Below are 11,987 nucleotides of genomic sequence, written 5' to 3'. Positions count from 1 at the left end.
TGTCTGTTTGTGCGTGTCTGTGTCTGTGTGTGTGTCTGTCTGTCTCTGTGTGTGTGTGTCTGTTTGTATGTGTGTGTGTGTGTGTCTGTTTGTGTCTGTCTGTGTGTCTGTCTGTGTGTCTGTCTGTATGTGTGTGTCTGTTTGTGTGTGTCTGTCTGTGTGTGTGTATGTGTCTGTCTGTCTGTGTGTGTGTGTGTGTGTGTGTGTGTGTGTGTGAATCACAATATTTCTGCTCTGTAAACAAAATAACAAGAACATGCAGGAAAATTACCGACAGAGCAAAAAAACAATCCAAGCGTTTGGGTGGCTTTATGAAGAGGAAGGGTGCATCTGGAAGGCAGGAGATTAAATTATTGAAACCCCGTGATCGTACTATTTTAACGATCACTCATTCAATTAATGTAAACATGCTTTTCTCATTCTCTGCCATGCTCTACTAATTATCAGCTTGATACAATTGACAATTGGGTAGGAACAAGAGAAAGGATTTCAGGCCCTTGAGCCTGTTCAGTGAAATCATATTCCTGGAATAACTCTGATAAAGACTAAACAGCAGGTCCAAAACTATACAGCCTCTGATCAATTCAGTACTTAAATCCCATATTCATATTTATTAGCTAATCTGTAGAGACCATTGATAAAATCAACAATTATTTCACCAATACTTGGGACTCTGTAAATGAATTTTGTTTTTTCCAGAATTGTACTCACTCTGAGATTAAAGCCTTTTTTGAATTTATGAATGCTCAAAATGGAAGCAAGAGTAGACCACTTCACCCCATGAGCCTATTCTGTCATCCAATAGGGTCAGAGATGATCTGTTTGTGTTTCCCAACTATTCCCAATTACCCTTGATTCCCAGCCTAACAAGAATTTATCTGCTTCTGCATTAAAAATATTTAATGACACCCCCTCAACATTCACCACCTTTTGAGGTAGAGAATTCCAAACTCCCTTCCACACACAACCCTCCAGAGAGAAAAATATTCGGGACTCTCGATCCTGGCCACACAGAACAGTGTCTATTCCCCTGACTATAGTATCCCCAATTACGATTACATTTCTCTTGATTAGCTCCCTGTACCATGGTGCTATGGTCAGTTTGACCGTCCTCCCTACAGCCTCCACTCTCATCCACACACAGAGCAAGAATCTCAAACCTGTTAGATAAGCTCAAGGGCTGAGGTTCCTTCAGCACTACCTCCTGGATCCAACTAACCCTGCCTAGCCTATAGTCATATACTCTTATCCCTGACCACTGTCTGAATTCTAGGCAGTGAATCCAAGAGATGTGATTGCCTCCTGATACACAGTGTGCAGGTAACTCTCTCTCTCTTCCTGATGCATCAAAATGTACAGATGATAAACCAAGCTTTGAGAATGAGCCATATAAGGAGGTGTTAGTACAGGTGGCCAAAGGCTCTGTCAAAGATGGAGGTCTTAGGGAACATCAGCAAAGGATCATAGACCACAGGTGAGGCCCTTTGGCCCAACAAGTCAGGACCACCAAATGAACAATACTACCTACACACATCCCACTTTCCTCCACGAGACCCATAGTCTTGATTGTTGTGATATTTCAAGCTCTCATCCAAGTACCTTTTAAAGGTTGTAAGGTTTCCCATCTCAACTATCCTCCCATTGCAGACCCCCACCACCCTTCTTTCTCCAACTGAGCTGATCCCTAGTTCTAAAACAGTACTTGTAGACCTGCACCAATCTGCAAGAAGAAAAACCCCTTCCATCTTGTCAAGACCATTCAAGGCCTTATTCACTTTGATCAAATCACCCCCCACGTCCAATGGCATGCTGTGCAACCGGTCCGCATAAGACAACCCATTCATTCCAGGCATCACAGTGGCTCAGTGGTTAGTGCTGCTACCTCACCGCACCAGGGACCCAGGTTTGATTCCAGCCGCAGGCGACTGTCCGTGTGGAGTTTGCATGTTCTTGTCGTGTCTGCGTGGGTTTTCTACCACAGTCCAGAAATGTGTAGGTTCAATGGATTGGCCATGGGAAAGGCTGGGTTTCAGGGATGGGTCGATTTGGCTAAAATGCTCTTGGAAGGTTGGTCTGGGCCTGATGGGCTGAATGGCCTGCTTCCACACTGTAGGGATTCTATGACCAATCTAGTTTCAAGTTCCTCTGAACCACCTCCAACCAATCTACATCCTCCCTTAAAAATAGAGACCAAACACAGGATTCAAGATATGGTCTCACTGATGTCCTGTATAATAGAAGAATCCCCTACAGCGTGGAAACAGGCCCTTTGGCCCAACAAGTCCACCCTGACCCTCTGAAGAGTGACCCATTTCCCCCTATTTCATATTTACCCCTGACTAATGCACCTAATTTACACATCCCTGGACACAATGGGCAATTTAGCACGGCCGATTCACCTGACCTGCACGTCTTTGGACTGTGGGAGGAAACCAGAGCAAACCCACACAGGCACAGGGAGAATGTGCAAACTCCACACGAACAGTCACCCGAGGCTGGAATCGAACCAGAGTCCCTGGCGCTATGAGGCGGCAGTGCTAACCACTGAGCCACCGTGCCACCCGAACCTGAAGTATAACGCCCTCACTCTGCTATGAAGGTTTTGCATCCCACTAGCCATATTAATATTTATCTCATCCACTCCAGGTTCGGCCTGTTCTCTGGATAAAGACAGCTTTGTCACAGCAGTGATCACATTTGCACGGCTCTATGTCCCTGGCCGCAGGGAGAACTTTCTGCTTGAGTCTTTGCCAGGTTAGGACCATGCCTTATGCTACTTTCTGCCAACATTTTGGAATCAAAACTTTCTCATTTCAAACATAGTTCGCCCAAAATAATGTAAATTGGAAATGAACTTTTCCCTCTTCCTTCACGATATGTTTGTACCCTTTTCAATTCATTTCCCAAATATAAAGTCATATCCTCTTTATCCATTCCTGCGTTTTTACCCCCTGACCAGATAGGGTTGGTTAAAAGGTAGGGATTTCTTCTGAGCAGTTTATCAGCACTCATAGCTTGCATCGATGTAACATACAGAAATAAAAATCACATGACTTTGTTTCCTACCTCAGCTCACTTACAGTGTGGAAACAGGCCCTTCGGCCCAACAAGTCCACACTGACCCCGACCAATTCCCCTAACACTACAGGCAATTTAGCATGGCCAATTCACCCTAACCTGCATATTTTTGGATGGTGGGAGGAAACCGGAGCACCCAGAGGAAACCCACATGGACACCAAGAGAATGTGCAAACTCTACACAGAGAGTCACCTGAGGTGGGGATTGAACCGGGTCTCTGGTGCTGTGAGGCAGCAGTGTTAACCACCGTGCCACCCCTGCTGAAACCTCCCACTCCACCCCCCCCAAATTATGTCTTTGTTTCTTGGACTCTTACAATCCCATTGCCTGTGTCCCATTGTCTCACTGCCATAAGCCTGTGGTCATCAAAACCTTTGCTGTCCATGTCCTTACACTCACCAGGTTACATTTCCCCAGCACCTCTGTTTGCTGACCTACATTTGTTTCCAGTCAAGCAAGGAGCTGATTCCTGAAAAAAAAATCCTTGTTTTGAAATTCCTACATGGCTTCACCCTCTCAGTATCTGTAAACACTTCCATCCTCACAACCTTGCGAGTTCTCTGAAATCCTGCAGTTTTGAGGATCTCTTGAATTTGATCACCCAGCATTGGCAGCTGGAGGAGTGGCCACCAATGAGCTAAGCTCTGGAAACCCCACCATCGACTTCTCCTGCTCTTTACCTCACTTTCCTTTGTCATGACCCTCACATTGCATCGGTGGTAGGGAATCTATTGGAGAAAATACTGAAGGAGAAAATTAATTTCCGTTTAAAAAGGCAAGGTTTGATTAGGGATAGGCAGCACGGCTTTGTCAGAGGGAGGTCATGCTGATGAAATCTAGTGGAATTTTTCAAGGAGTCATTGGCTAAGGGTAGGGCAATTAATGTAGTTCAGATGGAATTCAGCAAGGCCTTTGACAAGGTTCCAAATGGGAAGTTGATAAAGAAGGTCAAAGTGCATGGGATCCAGGGTAACTTGGCAAGATGGATCCAAAATTGGATTAGCGACAGGAGACAGAGGGTGGTGGTTTCTAGAAGACTTGGGGTTTGAGTAGAGTTCCGTGTGTCGCAGTGTATCACAGGGATCAGTGCTGGGTCCTTTATTGACTATTGATATTCATAAATGATGTCGATGAGAATTTGGGAGTGACGATAAGTAAGTTTATTTGAAGGGTCAAGAAAAATGTTTTGAAAGTAATAGGCAGGAGGTTGAGAGGGGAAGTGAAGATATTGCTTTTGTGCCCAGAGGATGGTGGGGGTCTGCAATGCACTCTCTGGGAGGATAGTTGAGGTGGGAAACCTTACAACCTTTAAAAGGTACTTGGATGAGAGCTTGAAATATCACAACAATCAAGACTATGGGTCTCATGGAGGAAAGTGGGATGTGTGTAGGTAGTATTGTCCATTTGGTGGTCCTGACTTGTTGGGCCAAAGGGCCTCACCTGTGGTCTATGATCCTTTGCTGATGTTCCCTAAGACCTCCATCTTTGACAGAGCCTTTGGCCACCTGCACTAACACCTCCTTATATGGCTCATTCTCAAAGCTTGGTTTATCATCCGTACATTTTGATGCATCAGGAAGAGAGAGAGAGTTACCTGCACACTGTATATCAGGAGGCAATCACATCTCTTGGATTCACTGCCTAGAATTCAGACAGTGCTCAGGGATAAGAGTATATGACTATAGGCTAGGCAGGTTTAGTTGGATCCAGGAGGTAGTGCTGAAGGAACCTCAGCCCTTGAGCTTATCTAACAGGTTTGAGATTCTTGCTCTGTGTGTGGATGAGAGTGGAGGCTGTAGGGAGGACGGTCAAACTGACCATAGCACCATGGTACAGGGAGCTAATCCAGAGAAATGTAATTGTAATTGGGGATACAATTACCAGAATGAAGGACCCGATACCAAGCATGAGCAAAACTAATGTGGTGTACAAAATCCCATGCAAGGAATGCACAAAACACTATATAGGACAAACAGGAAGACAGCTAACGATCCGCATCCACGAACATCAACTAGCCACGAAACGACACGAGAGCTAATCAAGAGAAATGTAATTGTAATTGGGGATACTATAGTCAGGGGAATAGACACTGTTCTGTGTGGCCAGGATGGAGAGTCCCGAAGGCCGTGTTTGGTGCCTGGTGCCTGGGTTCCGAATGGGTTGCAGAGGATCATGGAGTGGGCGGGGAAAGATCTAGTTGTCGTGTTCGAAGTAGGAAGCAACAATATACAGGTCGTAACTTCCAGCTCGGCAAACAGAACCACAACAACGAGCACCCGAGCGACAAATCTTCTCACAAACTTTGGGGAAACTATAGTCAGGGGAATAGACACTGTTCTGTGTGGCCAGGATCGAGAGTCCCGAAGGCCGAGTTAGGTGCCTGGTGCCTGGGTTCCGAATGGGTTACAGAGGATCATGGAGTGGGCGGGGAAAGATCTAGTTGTCGTGTTCGAAGTAGGAAGCAACAATATACAGGTCGTTCTGCTCTAACGCAACAGTTGTGTTCATCTGCAATCTCGCGCTGTAGAAAATCGTGCTATGGGAAACCGCTATAGAAATCGCGCAATGGAAAACCCATTGGACCGTTCGTTCAGCAGAAAGTTCGTATTATGCAAACAACCGTTCATCCATCGCAGTAGAGCCAATTTGCGCTGATGAATCCCGTGTTATAGAAGAACTAACTGTAGGTAGAAAGAGGACGGTGATCTGCTGAGGAAATATGAACAGCTAGCGGTTAAATTCCAAAGCAAGGGAATGAAGTAACAATCGCTGGGTTTGTACCTGAGCCACAAGCTAACTGGCACAGGGTTAAACAGAATTAAAATGGTAAATGCATGGCTCAAAGATTAGTGTGGGAGAAGCGGGCCTGAATCTGTGGGACATTGGCACCAGTCTTGGGAAGGAGGGAGCTGTTCCGATGGGACAAGTACCGCCTGAATCATGCTCAGACCAGAGTCTTGGTGAATTACATACCCAGGGCTTTAAGCTAAATAGTAGAAGGGTGGGTTGTTACATGAAGAATTGTAAATGAGAAGGTAGGGTTGCTGGTTAGGGATGGGGTGAATTGCTACCGGAAAGTAAAAGGGAGGGACAGAATGTGTGAATGTCATATTGTACCAAGGAGCCATAACAGTGTCGGGAACCTCAATCATAGAACAAACTTAAAGAGTTTGTATCCGAATGCACAAAACATTTGAAATAAGGTAGACAAATTGCTGATGCGAGTTGAGGTAAGATTTAAACAAGCTAAAGTGGTGGAGAGCTCAGCAGAGTTTATTAAAGTTTCTAGAACAAATAATAGGGCAGAAGGTATGGAAAGGGTCAGGAATCTAAGTTCAGGTGCATTTTGTAAGGAGACAGCTATGAGCAGAGTGGGGGAAGTGAGCACTGCAGATGGTGGAGATCAGGGTCGAGAGGTGCGGTGCTGGCAAAGCACAGCCGGTCAGGCAACATCCGAGGAGCAGGAGAATCAACGTTTCGAGCATAAGCCCTTCATCAGGAATCCTGCTCCTCGGGATGCTGCCTGACCAGCTGTACCTTTCCAGCACCACACTCTTCGAGCTGTGAGAAGTGAGGTCAGTTAAAGCAGGACCTGAAGGTGTTGTACTTAAATGCATGCAGTACAGGAAACAAGGTAAATGTGTTGGACTTCAGATTGCAATTGGCAGGTAAGATGGTGTGGGCATCACAGAGATGTGGCTGCAAGTGAATCAGGACTGGGAACTAAATAGCTGAAAATAGCATGAGCCCTTCTTCTCCTGCTCCTTGGATTCTCCCTGACCTGCTGCGCTTTTCCAGCAACACATTTTCAGCTCTGATCTCCAGCATCTGCAGACCTGCGGCACGGTGGCACAGTGGTTAGCACTGCTGCCTCACAGCGCCTGAGACCCGGGTTCAATTCCCGCCTCAGGCGACTAACTGTGTGGAGTTTGCACGTTCTCCCCGTGTCTGCGTGGGTTTCCTCCGGGTGCTCCGGTTTCCTCCCACAGTCCAAAGATGTGCAGGTCAGGTGAATTGGCCATGCTAAATTGCCCATAGCCTTAGGTAAGGGGTAAATGTAAGGGTATGGGTGGGTTGCGCTTCGGCGGGTCGGTGTGGACTTGTTGGGCCGAAGGGCCTGTTTCCACACTGTAATGTAATCTAATCTAATCTAAACCTCACTTTCTCCTTGGAACTAAATATCCAAGGATACATGTCCAATCAAAAAGACAGGCAGTTGTACAGGGGTTGGGGGGGCGGGGGGCGGAGTTGGCGGTGAGGTGGTTGACTTGTTAGTAAAAAATGACATTCAGTTAAAGATGTATGTCCAGCTGCAGCTCTTGTTAGACCGCATGACGGCTCTGGAGCTACGGACAGACTCACTTTGGCACATACGCAATGCTGAGGGGGTCGTGGATAGTGCGTTTAGTGAATTGGTCACACCGCAGATTAGGATTGCTGAGGGAGAAAGGGAATGGGTGACCAAAAGGCAGAGAAAAAGCAGGAAGGCATTGCAGGTGTCCCCTGCAGACATCCCCCTCCAAAACAGGAATACCGTTCTGGATACTGATGGGGGGTGATGGCTCACCAGGGGAAGGCAGCTATAGCCAGGTTCATGGCACCGTGGCTGGCTCTGCTCTACAGAAGGGTGGGAAAAGGAGTGGAAGGGCTACAGTCATAGAGGATTCAATTGTAAGGGGAGTAGACAGGTGGTTCTGTGGTCAAAAACAAGACTGCCAAATGGTATGTTGTCTTCCAGGTGCATGGGTTAGGGATGCCTCAGATCGGCTGCAGAACATTCTGAAGGGGGAGGGTGAACAGCCAGTTGTTGTGGTGCATATAGGCATCAATGATATAGGTAAAAAATGGGATGAGGTCTGACAAGCAGAATTTAGGGAGTTAGGAGCAAAGTTAAAAAGTAGGACTTCAGAGGCAGTAATCTCAGGATTGCTACCAGTGCCAGGTGCCAGTCAGAGTAGAAATGAAAGACTAGGCGGGATGAATGCGTGGCTTGAGAGATGGTGCAGGAGGGAAGGGTTCAGAATTTTGGGACATTGGGACTGGTTCTAGGATAGTTGGGGCTATTATAAATTGGACAGTCTACACTTGGGTGTCCAATGTCCTTGGGGGTGCTTTTGTTAATGCTGTGGGGGAGGGTTTAAACTAACGTGGCAGAGGGATGACAAACCAAATGAGGTTAGTGAACAGTAAGGTGGTAGTAACTAAAGCCTGTAAGGAACTAGATAATGAAGTCAGCGTGACTAAGGGGAAGACTAGGCAGGGAGCAGATGATGAATGCAAAGGGATTGGTGGTCTGAAGTGCATTTGTTTTAATGCAAGAAATGTAGTAGGTAAGGCAGATGAACTTAGGGCTTGGACTAGTAGCTGGGGGTATGATGTTATTGCTATTACTGAGACTTGGTTAAGGGAAGGGTAAGATTGGCAATGAAATATCCCAGGATATTGATGCTTCAGGCGGGATAGAGAGGGAGGTAATAGGGGTGGAGGAGTTGCATTACTGGTCAGAGAGGATATCACGTGTGCTGAAGGAGGACTATGGAGGACTCTAGCAGTGAGGCAATATGGGCAGAGCTCAGAGATGGGAAGGGTTTGGTAACAATGTTGGGCCTGTACTACAGGCCTCCCAACAGACCGTGAGAGATAGAGGTACAAATAGGTAAACAGATTATGGAAAGGGAAAGGATGGTGGTGATGGGAGATTTTAATTTTCCCAACATTGACTGGGATCCACTTAGTGTAAGAGGTCTAGATGGAGCAGAATTTGTAAGGAGCATTCAGGACGGTTTTCCAGAGCAGTATGTGAATAGTCCAACTGGGGAAGGGGCCAAACTGGACCTAATGTTGGGGAATGAGCCCGACCAGGTGGTTGATGAGTCAGTAGGGGATTACTTTGGGAATAGTGATCACAATTCCGTAAGTTTTAGAATGCTCATGGACAAAAATGAGAGAGGTGCTAAAGGAAGAGTGCTAAATTGGAGGATGGCCAACTATACCAAACTTCAGCAGGAGCTGGGGAATGTAGATTGAGAGCAGCTGTTTGAAAGTAAATCCACATTCGATATGTGGCAGGCTTTTAAAGAGAGGTTGATTAGAGTGCAGGAGAGACAGGTTCCTATGAAAATGCCGGATAGAAATGGCAAGGTTAGGGAACCATGGACGATAGGTGAAATTGTGAGACTAGCTAAGAGGAAAAAGGAAGCACACATAAGGTCCCGGTAACTGGAAAACAGATGAAGCTTTGGAAGAATATCGGGAATGTAGGACCAATCTAAAACGAGGAATTAAGAAGGCGAAAAGGGATCATGAAATACCTTTAGCACACAGGGTTAAGGAAAATCCCCCAGCCTTTTACTCGTATATAAGGAGCAAGAGGGTAACTGGAGAAAGGGTTGGCCCACTCAAGGACAAAGGAGGGAAGTTATGAATGGAGTCAGAGAAAATGGGTGAGATTCTTAATGAGTACTTTGCATCAGTGTTCACCGAGGAGAGGGACATGATGGATGTTGAGGTTAGGGATAGATGTTTGATTACTCTGTGAAGTTGGCATAAGGACAGAGGAAGTGTTGGGCATTCTAAAAGGTATTAAGGTAGACAAGTCCCCAGGTCCGGATGGGATCTACCCCAGGTTACTGAGGGAAGTGAGAGAGGAAATAGCTGGGGCCTTAACAGATATCTTTGCCCATCCTTGAACATGGGTGAGGTCCCGGAGGACTGGAGAATTGCTAATGTTGTCACCTTGTTTAAGAAGGGTAGCAGGGATACTCCAGGTAATTATAGACTCTGAGCCTGATGTCAGTGGTAGGGAAGCTGTTGGAGAAGATACTGAGGGACAGGATCTATTTACATTTGGTAGAAAATGGGCTTATCAGTGTTAGACAACATGGTTTTGTACAGGGAAGGTCATGTCTTACCAACTTACTAGAATTTGTTGAAGAAGTGACAAAGTTGATTGATGAGGGAAGGGCTGTAGATGTCATATACATGGATTTCAGTAAGGCATTTGAGAAAGTTCCCTATGGTAGGCTGAGGGAGAAAGTGAAGTCGCATGGGGTCCAGGGTGTTCTAGCTAGATGGATAGAGAACTGGCTGGGCAACAGGAAACAGAGAGTACTAATGGAAGAGAGTTTCTCAAAATGGAGAACTGTGACCAATGTGTTCTATAGGGATTTGTGCTGGGATCACTGTTGTTTGTGATATACATAAAGGATCTGGACGAAGGTATAGGTGGTCTGATTAGCAGGTTTCAGATGACACTAAGATTGGTGGAGTAGCAGATAGTGAAAGGGACTGTCAGAGAATGCAGCAGAATATTGATAGATTGGAGAGATGGGCAGAGAAATGGCAGATGGTCTTCAATCCAGGAAAGTGCAAGGTGATGCACTTTGGAAGATCCAATTCAAGAGCGAACTATACAGTAAATAGAAATGTCCTGGGGAAAGTGATGTACAGAGAGATCAGGTTCATCGTTCCCTGAAGGTGGCAACACAGGTCAATAGAGTGGTCAAGAAGGCATAAGACATGCTTTCCTTCATCGGACAGGGTATTGAGTACAAAGGTTGGCAGGTCATGTTACAGTTGTATAAGACTTTGGTTTGGGCCACACTTGGAATACTGGTTACAGTTCTATTTGCCACATTATCAAAAGGATGTGGATGCTTTGGAGAGAGTGTGGAGGAGGTTCACCAGGATGTTGCCTGGTATGGAGGGCGTTAGCCATGAAGAGAGATTGAGTAGATTAGGATTATTTTCATTAGAAAGATAGAGGTTGAGGGGGGACCTGATTGAGGTCTAAAAAACCATGAGACATATAAAGAGGGTAGATAGCAAGAAGCTTTTTCCCAGAGTGGGGGACTCAATTATGAGGGGTCACGAGTTCAAGGTGAGAGGGAAAAAGGTTAAGGGAGATATGCGTGTAAAGTTCTTTACGCAGAGTGTGGTGGGTGCCTGGAACACGTTGCCAGCTGAGGTGGTAGAGGTGGGCACGATAGTGTCATTAAAGATATATCTAGACAGATACATGAATGGGCAGGGAGTAGAGGGCTACAGACCTTAGAAAATAGGCGACAGGTTTAGATGGAGGATCTGGGTCGGGGGGCTTAGAGGGCCGAAGGGCCTGTTCCTGTGCTGTAATTTTCTTTGTTCATTGTTCAATAGCAAGAAGTGTTATAGGATGAGAAGGCGGAGAACCTGTGTGGATAGAGTTGAAGAACTGCAAAGGAAAACGTATCTTGATGGGAGTTCTGTACAGGCCGTGTGTACGGGGAGTTATATACAAGCTGTAGTCAGGATGTGGGGCAGAAAATAAATCAGGAGGTAGACCTGATTACAATAATAATGGCAGACCTCTATATGCAGGGGAACTGGGAAAATCAGTTTGGTAGCGGGTCCCAGGAAAAGGACTTTGTGGAATGTCTACGAGATTTTTGTTTAGAGCAGCTTGTGGTACAGCCCACTCGGAAACAGGCAATTCTGCATTTGGTGAAGTGTAATATATAGGAATAAAGAAATTTATTGGTGATTGGTATTTTTGCATGAAAAATACAGGTTGTTCTGCCACTCTGCCACTCCATGCTATAGAAAATCGAGCGACAGAAAACCGCTGCAGAAAATCACACTATTAAAGATCGCTAATAGAAAATTGCTATACCCATTCAGTAGAAAGTGTGCATTATCCAAACATTGTCCACAATTTGATAATCGCGTTACAGCCAATTTGCGTCGATGAAACGTGCATTATATCAGAATGGCCGGTACGATGAAAAGTTTTATAAATTGCCTTACCATGGCGCCTTGATTAGGGAGCTTAAGATTAGATTCCCTACAGTGTGGAAACAGGCCCTTTGGCCCACCAAGTCCACACCGACCCTCTGAAGAGCAACCCACCCAGACCCATTCTCCTACATTAACC

At 45.9% G+C, this 11,987-nt stretch overlaps 1 protein-coding gene across 3 annotated transcripts in view; it reads left to right on the top strand.

Annotated features, from left to right (window-relative positions):
• pnp6 (purine nucleoside phosphorylase 6) overlaps positions 1–11,987 on the top strand; it is an 81,318-nt gene that overhangs the window by 25,264 nt on the left and 44,067 nt on the right. The window contains exon 1 of one of the 3 annotated variants that reach the window (XM_043707373.1): positions 2,653–2,754. The exons of the other annotated variants lie outside the window; for them this stretch is intronic. The gene's annotated coding sequence lies outside the window, so the exon portion shown is untranslated. Of the gene's footprint in view, positions 1–2,652; positions 2,755–11,987 lie in introns of those variants that run through there. 3 annotated transcript variants of the gene reach the window in all.

Source organism: Chiloscyllium plagiosum, chromosome 17 (genome assembly GCF_004010195.1).
Source record: "Chiloscyllium plagiosum isolate BGI_BamShark_2017 chromosome 17, ASM401019v2, whole genome shotgun sequence".
Lineage (NCBI taxonomy): Eukaryota > Metazoa > Chordata > Chondrichthyes > Orectolobiformes > Hemiscylliidae > Chiloscyllium > Chiloscyllium plagiosum.
The sequence above is the reverse complement of the archived record's forward strand: the minus strand, read 5'-3'. Positions and strand labels throughout refer to the sequence as shown.